Raw genomic sequence first — 17,719 nt, forward strand, 5'->3', positions numbered from 1 at the left:
GAAATCATTCTGCTGTGCTATATATACTAAAATATAACTGTTAGTGAAATGACTTGGAGATTAAGTAGTGTGTTGGAGCTAATAGATGCATGGCTCAGCCAGGTTCTTTGCTTTATCCCCAGCTCTACCCTCATCCTTGACCTAAATAGCCTCTCAGAGGCCGGTCAGGAGCAGAGCAGCACGGCCTAGAAAGCCCTGTTTCTGAGCTACTTAGGGCAGTGAATTTGGGGTAGATTCTGAAGGGAAAACATGTCCAAATGCACAGAACAGCTGAAATCAGTGGCTCAACCTTTAGGTTTGGGGTACTAGAAACATTCCAAATGATTTCTGATCTCTGACTAATATGTAATGCCTTCTCTCTTGATTCAAAATTAATGATTAAGTTTTACATTCATCCAATGAGAACAAGTTTGACTACTCGATTATTCTACGTGATTGTGTTACAGATGTAAAATTCTTTGAGAATTTTTTTGTAATACTTGCACATAGTTGGAACTCAAATAATGTTTTTCAAGTAAACAAATTTAGCCTGTGGCTTCTTGACCATCATAGTGGCCATGATAGTGACACAGGATCCTATTTTTATTGTCCAGCAATATATTATATATATATATATATCTGTATCTGTAGATCTCTCCCTCTGTGTGTGTATGCGTGTGTGTGTATGTATATATATATATATGTATATATACATATATATAATCATATATATATGATTGTGTAAATGAAAGGCCTTAAGGGACCCAGTTCCACTGGATCACTGATAGCCCTGAATCTATCTGTGAATTCCTTTCTGATAAAATTGCCAGCTGCATAATTAACTCTGTGACCATTGACAAGTCCTCAGTTTCATCATTTACAAAATGACTAGATTAAATAATCACTAAGGTAGGAAACTCTATAATTCTATTTTTTCTCTCCAGTGAGAAATGACATGTGTTTTTGAGAGGTGTGCTATTGTTTGAACTTCGTGCAAGTTTTTCCCCTAGTGCAAGAATCACAAATGAAATCTACTAAGGGGGTGGGAATTTTTACTTGATTTTTAAACTCAGAGCAGCCATTGAAATTGGTGTCTTTTCATTTCAATTACTTACCACTTAGATACAGGGATTCAACATGGTGGGGCTAGCCTGACCCCCAGAGGAGCCTGCCCTGCTTCTGTTACTTCAACAAAGCAACTGAAAGCTACTCAGATCTCCAATTCTGGAATCCTTAAGGACACTTCCCCTTTGGTGGAAGTGAGGCCTGCCAATTCTAGTCTGTCTTCATAGATGCTTTTCTAGACTCTCAGGATAGCTTGATATTGATGACAGTCTACCCAGTCAGCCTCACCATCTCCAGAGTGAGGTGTTTCTGGTGGGATTTTTTTTTCTTTTAATACCTGCATATTTAATGCTGTGTGTGATAGAGCATAATTTCCGCATCAGGAAAGTAGGTGTTCAGGTCATTAATATGTTGATTTAGTTCTTGAAAGAGTAAACTGCCAGTATGGTACAGTACTCTTGGGTTGTTTTGGGGTTTTTTTTTTCTCCTCCTTTTACGAGAAGAAAAAAGACCCTAAATTGTGCCTTTGGATTAACATCTTCTCCTTTTATATTTGAATTTCCAAATCCTCTTTAAATGAGCAATTCTCAAGGTTTCTATTACTGACAGCTGCCTTTGGGCTTTTCCCGGGGACTTTATGGTGGGCATTTCTTCCTTTCAGCTCTTTGTGAACATTCTGTGTCCTGGCCCTCTCTCAGAGTCTCACTAGCATTCCAACAATAACTTCTCCCCTCGTTGGCCCTTCTTGATTACCAGAAGGACCATGCTGCCTGTATTGCTTTACCTCTCTTGCAGATGCTCCCACCTTCCTTCAGGAAGGTCTTAACATTTAAGACCTTAAAAAAATCTTAACATTTAATTTCTTACATGATAAATTTTGATTAGCACGCAAGTATTAGATTTTTATGAGTGCTAAGGGCAAGACCCAGGCAAGAGTCACCAAATCTTACTTTTAGACAGCTCCCTTACAGTAGAAAGGTACAGCACTTGGGGGAAGCCAAGTCTTACACATTTGAATGAAAGAACAGGGTTGTTGCCTCGTCTGTGTCAGGATTGCTTCCTCTTCGGTCTGCAGTTCAGTCCTGCTTCGGTTTAATTAATCCATTAAGGTCGATCTTACCCCTAGTCAGTAATGATAGAGGGGCTCACCGGAGCCATCTAGAATGGGGGATTAGATGGATAATGATTTTTGTCCTGATGATGTGTTCTGTCTTTTTATATAGTTGATCCCGTGAGGGACATATTTCTTCCGTGTATTCCTGCTGATGTTCTCAAGACAGATATATTACAGAGAAATAAATCAGACTAGGAGGTTTTGCTAGTGTCTCATTCTTGGTGTGTAAATTTAGTGTTTTAAAATCAAAGCTATTTTTAAAAGTATATCTTTATCAATATACTATTAAATAATCAAGAGGATGAGAGAAATTTGAGAAACTCTCATTTGAGTATTATTTTTTATTACACTTAGATGCTGTTATAGAATATTTATGTTAATAGTCTTCTTCTGATTACTCCCGCCTCCAAGAGTCACCTGTTTAAGATGATTCCTCCTCAACCCAATTCAACAAGTGTTTACTGACACCTACCAAATGCAGAGCAGTTGACAGTTCTCAAAAATCAGGAGACTTAAGTAGCTTTACGTGTCTTAAAGTAACAAAACAGGATATATATATATATATATATATATATATATATATATATATATATATATATAACTATTTGAAATCAAGACCTAAAGTTACAACACAATAAATTAATCAAACTGTATTGGTTGAGTACCCACTATATTTTTCCTAACATCAATGGAATTTATAAGCAATTACAATATACATTTAAAATACAATAATTTTTTTTTAATGTGGTAAAGCAGCTAGGGTGGTTTTTACCTTGTTTTAGAGGATTGGCAATTGGCTGAAAGTAATCTTGGAAGTCTCTCTAGCAGAAGCAGCATTTAAGTTATCATTTGAAAGAAGGAGAAACGTTCTTCAGTGCTGAGGAATTATTCCACAAATGCAGGCTTATGTAGGAAAGGTTCAGAGATGGACGTTTCTACATAAAGGAAAGACTCTCAATGGGAAGAAGCCAGAGGCAAAGGAGATTTCCTTAGTGGATATAGGGAGGCCTTCGTGGCACCATTTTCTGACAAATTAGATGAGCAAACCTATAAAGGGCTTTCAGTGCTGATAGTTTGGAATTCATAACTGATCTGAAGTAGGATAGAAATCGACTGGAGGGCTGAAGAGGGAACTCTGATAATCAAACCATTGAGAAGATGTTTGGAGTGAGGAGGCAGTTTTCATATCCTGGGTATGCTGTGATCAAGAACTAGCCAAGAAAAAAAAAAAAAAAAAGAACTAGCCAAGGATAATAGAAAAAATGTATGTTTAAGATCATTTTAAGAAACTTTCTATATTTGGTAATTGACTATATATAAGAAGCAAAATATTTTAAAATGTGAAAGTTTAGCAGAAGTTTGGAGCATTAGATGGTGTCATGGACTGTGGTTTTATGGCATTTGGATAACAGAATGATTTAAAAGGAGAGAATGCTCTGTAGGGAATTTGAGGTGTTAGCAGAACATCTCATCAGAGGTATTCCAAAGAAGTGTTTACTAAATTAACTTAATTAACCAAAACTAAGAGAGGTAGATTACAAGAAAGGATGGATCAGTGTATCAACTGCTCAAATGCATGAACATAAGAAGAAAAAATCTATTGAGCCTTAAGATGATGCCTTTCAAGGGACAGCACAGTTAGAAGATAGTAAAGGAATATTGAGGGACTAATTGAAGGGATAAGATTGAGCCAAGATTTTAAACTACAGAGGCAAAGACAAAGTAAGAAACCATTTTGAAAAGGATATTGAGGAAACAGAAAGAAACTGAAGGAACCTTGCAGTATCTTCTCAGCCAATGCCCAAATTCTGTGTGTGGAGAAAAGGAAGCCTCAAAGAGAGAAGTGGTCATGTTAAGCAGAGCTAACTGGTAGAAGAACCAGAACTAGGTCATTAGGGGTCTTTGATCATGGTCATGTGCTGCTTCAACTGTGCTGTGCTAGCTCTGTGAAGGACCTGTCCCATCACTTCTTGTAAATGTCATGACTTAAGCAAAGAAAGGCTGAATTTGTAGAGACCAGACTGACACAAACAGACTTGTGTAAATCCGTTGATAAGAGAAAAGGAGAGGGTGATGTTGAAATCTCCATCACTGTTTCAGCTCTGGCCAGGATGGTCAACAGAAGAAGGGGAATGAATAGTTTTGAATATTTCAGAGCAACTTCTTATTGCCTGCCAAGTATCAGAATCACATGTGTAAGCAGGTACAAATTGCACAGCTACACAGTTTTGCAAGTGTAGAAGCATACTTATGTTTTGTTTAAATATCAATTCTTTTCATTTTCATATTGATTCTTAATATTGAGGGGAAATTCTAGGGGTTGCATGTTGAATTAAAATAATTAAAACTGAACCTAGACTCAGTTGGTTTTAAAAAAAGACTGAAACTGAAGAATCCTTCACTGTAACCTAAACTGAGAAACTGGTTTGCTTTGGAACATGACTGGCTTTCTTCAGTACAGCCACGCAAAGACTTGGCCAGTGCTATAGTCCAGAAAACATGCCGTGCTTTGCTTATTAAATATTTTTAAATTGGCCCTTTTTCTTCAGGAAGACCTCCTAGGTTTTGCCTGAGTAAGGACCATAAATTTGAGTCCGTGCTAACTACAACTGTTAAGGTCTTGTGAGAGATGGAGGAGATTCTGCGCAATTGTGACACATTGAAGGGGGCTCCCCTGCATAATGTGATCCATGTCTTTCGGAATAGAGCTTTGCTCCCATGTTAATACATTCTGGAAATTGCTCAAGAGGCAGCTTTGGCATTAGAATAGCAACTTTCAAAGCAGTGAACGTCAGCACTTCTATTTCTCCTTCTTCTTGGCGTGCATTACATGAAGCTGGAAAGACTAATTGGCTAAATGAAGGGACTCAGTGTCACAGAGTTGAAATCCTGGCATGTAAATGGAGAGGTGGGGAGAGACTTTGCATGCATATCTATATGGCCTCCCTTTGTGAATTATCATAATAGAAATGGTTCTGCCCCTTCTCTAGTTTCCCTGCGAGATGAGTTGGGGTGTGAAGTGCATGGCACAGAAATTCACCATGCTTTGTATCTATGATTACTTGTCTCTGTGCGCATTTTTCCACTCCTAAATTGCATGTTTACCGAAGGTTGCTGAATAATACATTGTTTTAAAAGATGTGTCCCTGAATTAAGGTTATTATATGACAATTATAATATGGCTGCATACAGCTGAATACTACAAAGAAAAAAATCAGTAAATGTCATTTTTAAAAGCAAACAAGGAAATACAACTCTTATTTGTTTTATAGGTGTTAGATCTGCTTCCTTGACCTCTGCCAAGTATTTATAAAGACTGATCAATAACGGGATCAAACATTTCATATGAGATTGGCTCCCTGTGACAGCAGTCAACTTAGCATGGGAGATGTGTCAGTCCTTGTGTCACAAATAAGCTTTTTGTGAAAGATTATTTCAAGATAAGCTCTACAACTCATTTTTAACTTTTATAAAAAGCTAAAGCCTAGGACTCATTTGGTTTACCCACCCTACCTTCTAGCTAAATTGTCATCGACAAAAGGAGACCAAATGTGTTTCATAAAACTTATAATAGGACATCACAGTATTTCATATGAGGATTTAACACCTCCTGAAATATGTCAGAATTTTATAACTAAACTAAATCCTTGATGTTTCTTAAGCCCCTTTTTAAATGTTTGATCTGAATTATAGATGAAGAACATCTATTAACACATCATCTTACTGATAACCATTATCAAATCACCTCTTAGAATATTTTGGGCAAGGAAGGAGGGAGAGTTCTTTGACCTTTGTCCTGAACCCACTCTAAGCTTTTCCCATCTCCATTAATTATGGAACTTTGAATCCCAAGGTTGATATAAAAGACAGAGTGAATTTAAGTTATCCACTTCTTTGTTAACTTTTGTTATCATTTTATTTTTAAAGCGTATTTTATGCTTAGCAAAATTTATAAGAGCAGAACCTGATACAGTGATGGTCTACTTTATAAATACCTTCAGACTAATGATTGTTAAACTGTTGATTGTTGAGAAAAATAATTTGAAATCGCCAGGTACCAGCGTATGAAATTTTGTGGGTAAAGAGCGTTCCATGGAAGCTTAATGCTGAGAGAAGGTATTCATGATTCAATTAAAGCTAGGTGAATTTTAAACATTGGTAAAACCGAATTTGAGGATGCCAAATTTGATTCAAAGGTCAAATATTAAAATATTTCCCTTTGACCGTGGAAGAAAAGGGCTTGCCTAGAAAAGAACTTGGGTAGAGCTAGAGCCAGCAAGTAGGAAATGCCATTTCCGTGTTGCATTCTACCCAAGAAGGGAATAAAATGCAGTGAACTTTGACTATTGTCCGTCATTGGTCATGCCACTCTAAACGTGACTGACCTTAAATATATAACGTCTTTTTGTCTAGGGGCTTATCATATAATTTCATTCATCTCATCAGTAAATGAATGTACATGGATATGAATGAGCATGTAGCTGAATGAATATAAATGTACAGGTATCACTCTGTCCAAATGGGGAATGGGAAAGCTGGGACTTAGTGTTAAGCTGGGAATTAGTGAGAATCAAAACCAGAGCTAGGCTTGATGTCTGGAATCCACAGACTGGTTTTTTCAGGGCCAAGTGGAGCAAGTAATGTTTAGCTTGATTTTAATCCATTTCAGAATCTGGACATCTTACAAAATCTGATTGTATCTTGTTTTTCCTGTAGATTTCTAGAAAGGGAGCTACACTTGGGAGTGGAGGGTAAATCTGTTTTCTGACAATGAGATGTTTTTGCTCTGGTAATCTCATCAGCTGAATTACCAGAAAATTCATATTCTGTGTCAAACTCACATAAGGTGACTAATGACAGGTAGCATTCTATTCACAAAACGTACCTTCTTGCTGTGTATTCCTCACACAGCAGACCAAAGTTGCTTTAACAAAGCTGTAAATTGTGACTGTATAAGGTCCTGCCATGAGGTTTGTGGATCCTTGACACCAGAGAAGTGGCAGCAACAACTCCAAAGGCATGTCTGCTCTTTGTTGTCTTAGAGCGGCAGCCAGGTGCGCTTTGAGTCCCATTTTGAGGAATCACGGGACAAGGTAGGAAAGCCACAATTTGAGCAGAAGATGCAGTGGGCTAAGCAAAATGTAGTTCGTCTTTCATTTCTTTATTTCTTACCTGCTGTCATGCCTGAGGGAGAGAGAGAAACTTTTAAATAGAATCAGAATTCCTCAAATTTCGTTTACTTCTGTATTCAGCAGGGCTAGGGAGGGACGGCCGAAGCAGCTGTGGAACAGAGGTACCCTCGTGCTCCGCCCGTGCCTTGCAACAGATGAGGCTTCGGGGTCATCCTGCGGGAGACTGCGCTAGGATACAGCCAGAAACAAAATGAGGTGTCGGGGGAGAGAGGGGAAGAGGCAGAGCAATGTCAACCAGATGAGAGACATTGAGGAAGCGGAATATGTTCCCTGAGAGGTTCACCAACCACCGAGAGCAAGAAAAAAAACCCAAAACTGTAGTCTTAAAATGATTTTAATGTCTTCTTTTCCCCTTCATTAGGAAACTAACATTCTGAAAGTTATGTTTTTGAGTGTGTCCTGATGTATACCTAAACTAGGAATGCATTTTTATGGCTGGGTTGTAAACCCATCATAATAGTAAGGGGTTAAAATGGAATGCCTTCAAGAGATAACCTATACCTACTGCAGGCTTGAAACTCGATTAGCCCAGCTATTAAAACCAGGAGGACAAACTGTTTCTTCCCTGGATACAAAAGCTGTTAGGCTACGGCCTGACCCAGTACAAAAGTTTTCTGAATCTCTCTCCACTTTACAAAACGTCGGCTCATTGCTGCCGTCTGCAGTGAAACTGTTTACAGCTCTGTGCTAAGTGGAAAGTTCAAATCAATTATTGTCCATTAGAGTTTAGGTATAACTGATAAAATATCCCCAGAGGAGTATTGTAAATGTATCAAGACGTCCTTTCCCATTATAGAAATGGGGACGCATAGTGAATTACTTACCTTCTCTCTTACCCTTAATGCCTCTGAAAGGCTGCTGGGCAGACAGAGCTTATCTTGTCTTGCTGGGATTTCGAGTGAGGACTTTACCATTTGGTGAACATTTGTAGTTTGTAGTGATCCAACAGAAATTCCAGGTTCCAACTCCCTTTATACCCCCCTAAACTCCCTTGTGGACATAAAGGCCTAAAAAACAAAAGATATCATAGAAAACCCTAAAAATTGATTAAAACTGCAACCCAGAAGTTCCCTGCAATCAGGTTCTTTTAGAAATGACAAGTTTCTTGTTAATCAAATAGGAAAAGCTTTGACCAAATTTTCAGCAAGCAACAGTAAGATTTAATGTCAGATAATTTGCGCCAGGATGGTTTCTTTCCCTAAACTAGGTCTCTACATTAAGCTTTAGCAGGGCAGAAAAGGAGACCCACTCACTGCTCAGGTGTGAGAGAGATAACATTAATTTCCCAGATTCTGTTATTCAGCTACAGAATTGAACAGTGCCTTTCACCCTGTAAAGACCAGAACTAAGAGGAAAAATAAGGTCTGATCTGTGATCTGCTATGACAAGAGATGGAATAGAGGTGCTTGACTTTCTTTTAATGTTGTTTTTTAGTCTCTTCTCTTAGTTCTGCCCCATAGCAATTTCTGTGCCCTAGAGATCCTAAGGCTGAAATACATGTGGACTCATCTTGTCATAGGAAAGCCTGGGTATTATTCCTCAGAGTAGTATGATTTTTCAAAGACCAGAAGTGACAGAAAGGTCAAGGAGACATCATTCTCCAGTATCAAGCTTTCCTTCCTCCACGTGCACAGGTGGGCAAGACACCTTTTTATTCAGAACTAGTCCTTTTTATCTCCAATGGCTGCACTGTGGGGAAGCAGCAGAACACAATTCCAACACAATCCCACAAGCCAGTCATACTGGAGATAGGAAGCATCTTTAAAATACAACACTGATGTCTTTGTGTTTCTTTAACTCCAAGGATAACTCCAAGGATGTTCCTTTCTGCTGACAGCTCTGTCCGTGGTGCTAAGTAGGAAATTGGCTGGATTTCTTCCCTGTGGCCCATACTGCTTAACCCCAATTCTCCTGGGGCTTCCAGTCATCTGTCTATAGGGGTGCTAATTGCTGCCCAGTAAATCTGGTTGAGGTGAAAACCAACTTTCCAGGATATTTATTGGGTCAGATTTTCTTCTAGGTCACTCAGGTAATGAGAGATTTCATGTTGTTTTTCACCTTGATCTAGGTAGATCTGTTGCTTTCTTTAAGTTGACAGGAAGCCCTCTGGAATCTACATTTGGTTGCTAAACCGTCACTCCTTTACCAAATCAGGTGCTGTGAAAACTGTCACTCCCTCAAAGGGAGCAACCTGGTTTCATGCCCATCCAGATCCCCCTCACCTCAAATGTACACATACCTGCACCATACACATCACCAGCTTCTAATAATTTATGATATTTAAAGAATTAGTCCATTTCCTCCCCCCCCCACACACACACACATTTGTACAAATTACTACACATTTGTAGTAATGGCCATTGGCCTGCTACACTCAGCATGCATAGGATACGTTTCTCTTCATTCCGATTTCATTTACTCTACCTGGTAATTTCAGTGGTTTTGGCAACTCAGATTTTACAATTGTTCCCTCTCAGTATTTTAGGAGGATTATTTCACATGGTATGTTTGAAATTAAATTTTAGTGATTAAAGTATAAATTCTTTAAAACAATGATATTATACAAAGAGAACAGCCTTCAGATTTATCCCTTGTCTTAAAGCCAAAACACTGAAGAACTACACAGAGCCATATCTTTCTTTAGTGGATAGAGCATCCGGATTCTACACCTGAAAATCAGCCTAAAATATGATAGCATTAAATATATACCCACAGTACCAAATATGTGTTTTGACTTATTTTCCTGCTCCATTGCTATGAGTAAGAGTGTGTTTAGTCAGTCCTTTTTGAATAAGCTTCCCTGTTCTGAAGCCCATTTTGCCTCTGCCCTCTTCTGAATATCAGCCAGCACACCAATAGTTTGCTAATATGCTTGCTCAGATTTAAAGAGTAGTCCTGATTTTCAAGTTTCTTCTAGCCATTATTTGTGTTTCAAATTATCTTACTGCGTTTGTATTAATTTTCTGTTTCCAAAAGTAAACTCCATGTATTTCAAGGCAGCACGATTTCTTTTTTACATTTACCAGGGAACTGGTGTTTTTAATGTCATGTGAGGACAACATTACACAATGGATCTTTGGCAGAGATACACAGAAATGAATACCGTGTGCGAACAAACATTAAATGGCAGTCTTAATTACAGAGTTTGACTCTGTTGTTTTTAATGCCCTTCAATTTTATAATTTGATGGAGAATGCATCAACACAGCTATTTTCTTTCTACCCTAAATGATTAAGGATTGATATATCCCCAGGCCATAGTAGCTTGCTAGATCGGTCCGATCAGGTAGGTCTTACATTTCATCCACTAGAGGGCAGTAGGGATACACATCCACACCAACCAATATGTGCAACATATGGTCGATGTGGAAACATAGTAGCCATAGCTTTCCTGTGTATGAAAAATTCCCATTACAGTGTTGCTTCACTTATAATTATATTGAAAGTAAACACTAATTCACAGACGGACTACGCATATTTTATTTCAACATACCCCACTAGTGTTTTGTCTACTATCGTTTAAAATGCCCTGAGTAATGAAACTTCCACTACTTCCCTTGGGAAGCTGTATCAAACCCCAACTGTTTTCACTGCTTGAATTTTTTTTTAATGTACTCAAGATCTATCAATCCTCCTTCAAGTTCATTTAGAACTCTGTTATGCACTCCCTTTTCCCTTACAATAAGGCTAGTTCAATTCTGGAAAGCAAATGTTTATGGAGCTCCTACTATGTGTCAAGCATCTCTAAGTGAAGGGATGGCCACAACTGACCAGGGTCGCAGGCCTGCATGAGATGGATTTGCATGAGTCCGAACACTAAAGGAAGAGCTCTCCCAGGCTAAACATCCAAAGAAAAGTGGGTCCAAGTTCTAGAGTGAGTGAAATACATAAAGCTGTCACAGCCTGAGGACATTTTTATTTGTGCTTAGATTTCTGTATCAGAACTCAAAAGGTGTTATAAATGTGTCACCTAGAGAACAGTGAGGTGTGCAGCTGACACGGCAGTGGATCCATGCCAAGGAAATAACCTGGATGTTTACTAATGAAGGTTTCTTCCTTCTTCCTTTTGCAGCTGGTTGTCAGATTAGCCTCAAAGTTTCAAAACCTATACTGGGGCTCTTTTTACCCATTTACGGAGGATAGGAAATGGATCTGTGAGTCTACCCAAGGTAGCAGCACCTTCTGATTGATCATATTGGATTGTCTATTTTCTATCATTGACTTTCTGGGTCCAATCTTGGTCATACTACGCACACTACGCAATGGGAAGGAGGTCCAGGTTCATGTGCAGTACTCTGGTTTGCATCATTAGTTTCTTGGCATATACTTTGATTATTAAGTATCTGAGGGGGAGGGTGGAAGAAATCCAAGCCAAGAAAGTTCCTTTAAGGCTAAAACTCACAATTACGCAGTTGTTAAAAAGTCCTTTCTCCCTTTACATTAGAGACGTAGCAAGATTTTTTGCTCTTTTGGGTGTATTCATCTGGAAGGATTTCCATAAGGCTGTCCTGATCACCAAGAGCAATCCCCAGATAGACATGTATGCAAACAAGAACTGCTCAGACTCCAAGAGCAAAAACTGAACATTGCATAAATTCTAGAAATGATACTATTTTTTTTTTCTTAACATCCTTTGAGCCTCTGAGGGAAGTAACCTATTCTCCAGAGTTTTTGAAATAAAGTGCTTTCCTTTGCCAATTAAGAGAGCAAGAATGTGGTTTCCTAGACTGTCTTTCTTTAGGAAAATAGTAGGGAACGGTACAGAATCTACACAATACATTAGCCCAGGTTTTCTATCGCAAACAAAGCTTAGATTGGAAATGTATGCCACCTATAATAAAATCTCCACGGGTATTTTATATGGAAGTAATTAAGTACAAATGTGCAACAGCCATTTTTGTGTTTTTGTTTGTTTCAAAATACGAGAGGTGATTAGACCATATTATGAACTAATTACTTACTTAATTTATCTAAGTTGAAACGAGTTTTTGAGTTATACAAGGGCCAAAACAAGAACTCATTAATCCATTCTGCACATCACTGAAAGGAATGAAACAAAGAAGTTAACGCCTTTGTTTTATTGTGTTACCACACACCAATATTTTGAACACTGATGAGGACCCAAGTGCTCAAAACATCTGTATTTGGTAAGAAAATAAAACAAACTCTTTTCTTCCCCACTACTTGGTCCTTTCAGCGGTATGCTGAAATTCAGAATGGATTACCAAAAGTGCTAAAACGGTGTGTCTTTTTTACTACATTTTCCTATGGAAAGTTTAAAAGACTCTTCAAACATATTTGAAAACAGTAAACAAATAACCTACAAAACTCAATATTTTCTTAAATTTGGAAGTAAACCACAGTCATTCTGGGCCTTGGGACTCTGTACACCAAGTTTCAAACCAGAGCATATTTTGGTATTTTGATGGTTGAGTTATAGCCCCCTGAAAAGAGGGACTGCTTGTGCGCAGTAAGGACAGCTGCCTGCAGAACTGCAACGGAGCTACTAAAATAAAGCCAGTGCTTATTTGTCACTGCCGGCCCCCCACCAGGAGACCTGAGACTCAGTAAATCTGCTGTGTGGCCAGAGGAGGAGCTCTGTCAGCCCTCTGGGATGGGTTCACCCTCCACAGCTCTACCTGGCCTATTCTAGAAGAAGAGAAGGCAAACACAATGCAGTCGCAGAACCGAAAACAAAAGGAAACAAAGAAAACCCTAGATGTTGGAAGCAAATTGAAATTGTCAGAGAACATTTATTATCTGAGGTGACTTGTTCTAATGTTTGATCCTTCATCTCCCAGGTTCTAATCCCTCTTTTTAGTTAGTTTTTAAAGTATTGCCAAAGAATTCAAATTATGGTTTATGTGATCACACTGGTCTGGTGGTTGATACTGTCTCACTTAATTTATATCTTTACATGTTCTTTTATGACATGATTCTCATTATCTGAGGCAAAATTGGGGCTATATATCACCGCCTGAATCACTGGATATCCTACATATGGGCAAAGTCTAGACTCAAGTATTTTACAAAGAGGTAGTGGTTCAAGCTTTATAGTATTAAAGGTTAACTTGTTTCCCACCCCTGTAGCAACTAAGGTGACCTGCAGTGGAAGCAGGCTTCTCTTTTCCCACATGAAAAATAAAGAGAATGTTATCTGTGATTTTCATACCTCAAATGAGTGTCATGAGGATTTGATGAGCTATTCTGTAATCTCAAGTTCAGAGAATTCTTTTAGAATTAATATCTTTTTGGAAGATAGTATTGGGAAGAGCACTCTTGGCTGATTTTAGGAGTAACAGATGGTGACCTTGTTCTTATACCACAACCAGCTATAGCAATACCACTGACTCAACATTAGTGAGACCTGTGTTTTGAATTATTTTGCCCAGGGCCTCAGACGCATTGGTACTAAGCCCTATGGTCTCTCTTGGCAGCTCTCCATTTTAACCTAAATTAGAATCTTTGACTATGAAATGGAGTTTTTTTCTATACCAAGAAATGTAGTAATTGAACAAATGTTCATTGAGCAAGTGCTATGTGGGAAGCACTATACTGGCCCATCTTACTTGTATAAGAACAAATTTATGATGTTAACCTCATTGAAACCATACTCTAACCAAGAAAAACAGTCAGACAAAATTGGAGCTTTAAATTTGAAAGGAGTCCTTCTCTTTACAGATGAAGGCATTTGGGCCTAGGCAATTCGGTCATTTTGCCCAACTCGACACATCTAACTAGTATCAAGAGCCAGACCCAGAGCTCAAAGCTGCTGGTCATCACTCTAATGTTCTGTCCACTGTATGTCCCTCCTCCCCCAAGTCGAAGGGCATGAGCTAAGCAGAGATCAATCCTACAACTTAACATAGTCAGAATTAAATTCAAGGGGCTGAGCTAACCGGTCTTCAATGATATTTTACTAGTAGGAAAAAACTGTGAAAATTAAATATTATAGTCAATATTGCTGCATGGAAAGTAAAGAGAGTCCAGTCAGTACATGATGTTGTGAGTCTTTTAACACAATGAGAAGTGTTTCTCTGGGTCTAGACAATAACCCCTGACATTTTTCTCATATCTTCTTTCTTCTTACCAGTTTCTTTAACTCATTTAAGCACTGACATCATGACATAGCTTTGCCAGGTTTGGTAATGCCACATCCCCAGGCCTTATTTGGGGTGAGATTGTCAAGTTGGTGTTGAGGGAAAGTAAGTCTTTAGGTAGGAGGTATTCTTAAATAATAAAAGAATTTCTGCTCAGAGAATTATTTCAATCCTTTCTAAATAACATCAAACCACACTGATTTTTCATTGGCAAGTGATAGTCACTATTTGGGTAGTCCGTCTCCAGGGCAGTATTTGTGAAAGCAATGAGTTCCCAGTAAGTATTATAGGAAATTATTATACTTGTGGCTAATATCATACAAAAAGAAAAAAAGGGAACAGAAATGTAAAGAAGAAAATGGAAGAGAACCCTGGATAAAAGATTATAGGTGACTTTACTTTTACCTGAATTTTTAATAATACACATAAATAGTTCCTATTCACTTAAAAATGGATACAATAATCCTGAATATATATTAAAAAAAACTGGCCCCACTCTGCAAGGACAGAAATTGTTACAGGTGTTTACCAACATATTCAAAGGCATAAACAGTTTTGAAAGGCTTCTTATTTTTGTTTTGAGGGACAGAAAGCTCCTAAAATATGTTATCTTAGCTTTAGGTTAGCAGCACTCATATCACAAAGTCTCCTGCAACTGAATTTAAGCTGTTTAAAATATGGAGGAAACCAAGCTCATGAGGTCTAAATCACCCAGAGTCTGGGAAAGTGAACCCTGGATTTTTCTCTGATTCTTCTTCTCCTCTTCACCATGCTTCTCCCCACCATCCACATCTTTCTTGCATTTCCCATCTTACATTTAGATAACCCAGGCATCATTCAAATTAATAAGCCAAGGAGGTTCTTGGCATCTGCAATATCCCTTCACTTCTTAGATGTTACTTTTATTGAAATATATGAGCTTAGATTAGGAAAAGTAAGAATGAATCCTTAGATGGGCTGATAAGATAAGAAAGAAATGCTGTTAGTTTACAGTGTAATCTGTGGTACTCTATAGTAATCCATGGCTGCATGTGTTACTGGCCATATGCCTTTACCCTCTCATGATCTGCTTGCTTCTTTTGTCCCCTGTTACTGAGACCTGGAGTCATCTTATAGTTGTGGATGTTCATGTGGTTTCTTAGCAAGAAGCTACTGCACACACAATTTAGATATGGAGGGAAATGAAGAATAAGACTTCATGTAGTTTTAACAGATGACACTGGTCATTGTATGCTGTTAATATATCAGGCTACAGGGAAGAAAACAGCAACAGTGAAGTAGCACAGCTTTGGAAGCAGATAATCCTGAGTTCAAATCCCAGGTCTGCCCCTTACCAGCTGTGTGTCCTTTGTTAAATTACTTTTCCTCTCTGAACTTCTCTGATCCATAGTTCTTTCATCTATAACATGGAGATGATAACAATTGCTGCAGAGAAAGACATGACTTAGGCAGTCCCACACACGTGACTGTAGGTTAGAGAATTTGTGGCACTACTGGCCCCAGCATGCTTACTGTCAGTACTACAGTTGGCTGCTAGTTTCTTATGAGCATATGGTTATAAGAAAAGCCCCGCTGGGTGGGCCCATGGACCTTTCAGCTCAGCACTCACCTTCTGATCACAGGACCAGGAAATTGTTATGTAAGACACAATTGTCCTTTGATAACTTCAAGAATTAGAGTTTCTTCCCTCCAGACATCCCAGTTTCCCTGAACAAACCACTATAGATTTATTATCCATGAATTTACCTAAGCTGTCATGATGCTATTTCTATTTCAACTTTTAATGAATTTTATGTGTCCTGCCTATTGTATAAACGATTTTTACTTAATTTGTTTCTTTTAAAGAGTAACAAGATGATTTCTATATCACATATACTTGAATTTGATAAACAAATCCATAGTACTCACTTTACCCAGGCCTTTTGTTCTTTATAGACATTTATCATATCCCTTCCGGGATTTGGTCATTATAAATGGAAATCTTCATCTTATATGATGATTATTTCCATGGATTCTGAGCTTTCTCCTAGTCTTATCTATTTATTTGCTTGTTTGTTTATCGAAGTGCTTCATCCAGAAACAGTGTCCCACAAACAGGCTACCATTATCTTTAATAGAGTTGTTATCATTTAACTCTCCCCATCCTCTGTCAAAATTACATCCTAGGTATACTCTGGGCTCAAACCAGAATGATCTTAATGTGAATGCGATTGTATTTGAGCCAAGGTTCAGCTTAGAGGCAGCTGGCAAAATGTTCAACAAACAGGACCAAAAGGAAGAATCGTAACAGAAAATGTGATTCTGTCTGTGGCAAAGTGAGAAACTTGCCTGAAGGTCACGGTAGAAACTGAAATTTTTAATCCTTTTGGAGGTCCTAAGGAAGAGGCACAAGGCAGTGCTTCCCTATCTAGTTTGTTCCATTGGAACTGGAACTTGAACTTGGAGCGCTCAGGGGCCCAGAACCAAGTCTAGGTTGGGCTGGCCGGCCTGTGTTGTAGTGAGAGGCGGGGGCTACCATTCTGACAATGCCAGCAGAAATCTGCAACTAAAAAGCCTAAACCTGCTTACCTCAACATTAGCATCCGCAGCACGAAGTAAGATCTGAACTTTATGTGACTCATTATGAGTGGGTGGCAGCCTACTGTGGAGGCAGTCTGTGAACCCAAGGTCAACACCCCAGTGAGAAATCCCTGCAGGTAGTGAGCGATACCACCAGTCAGCCCTGAGATGGAGGATCCGTGTCCCCTCAGTTTAGTTAGAGCATTTCCTGCTTTGTTTCTAATCCTGTTTCTAAGGCTATTTGGCACATTGTTTGGCCTGTTCTTGGCACTGCAATCTTCAGGAAATAAGAATGTCTTAGGTTTGTATAGTGCTTTAGAGAACACTTGTACATAGATTATCTTACTTGTTCCTCTCAACTCTACGGTAACTGTTCATGTTCCCATTTTATGGATGGGGAGAACTGATTAAATTATGTGTGCAAGTGTAGTGAGTAAATTGTAGAGTAACGACTGGTCTTGTCACTACCACACTGATAACCAGGTCATCTCCAGACACTGTCCTAAAAATATACTTTCTTTCATTTTCCCCTAAATGTATTGCATTAAACTTGCTTATACTTATGTTGATCGGAACTGTTTTGGGCAGCAGCAAGGCTCATCAAGGTCATCATGAAGACTTGACCTTTTAACACCCGGAAAACCAATCACATGGAGATTTCTCTGTATTCTACATCATCCATATCATGTGGAGAATGTTCAATAAGGCTAG

General features: G+C 38.6%; 1 protein-coding gene across 50 annotated transcripts in view; it reads left to right on the forward strand.

Annotated features, from left to right (window-relative positions):
- ZBTB20 (zinc finger and BTB domain containing 20) overlaps positions 1 to 17,719 on the forward strand; it is an 802,591-nt gene that overhangs the window by 710,997 nt on the left and 73,875 nt on the right. The window lies entirely within an intron of this gene.

Source organism: Kogia breviceps, chromosome 5 (genome assembly GCF_026419965.1).
Source record: "Kogia breviceps isolate mKogBre1 chromosome 5, mKogBre1 haplotype 1, whole genome shotgun sequence".
Classification (NCBI taxonomy): domain Eukaryota; kingdom Metazoa; phylum Chordata; class Mammalia; order Artiodactyla; family Physeteridae; genus Kogia; species Kogia breviceps.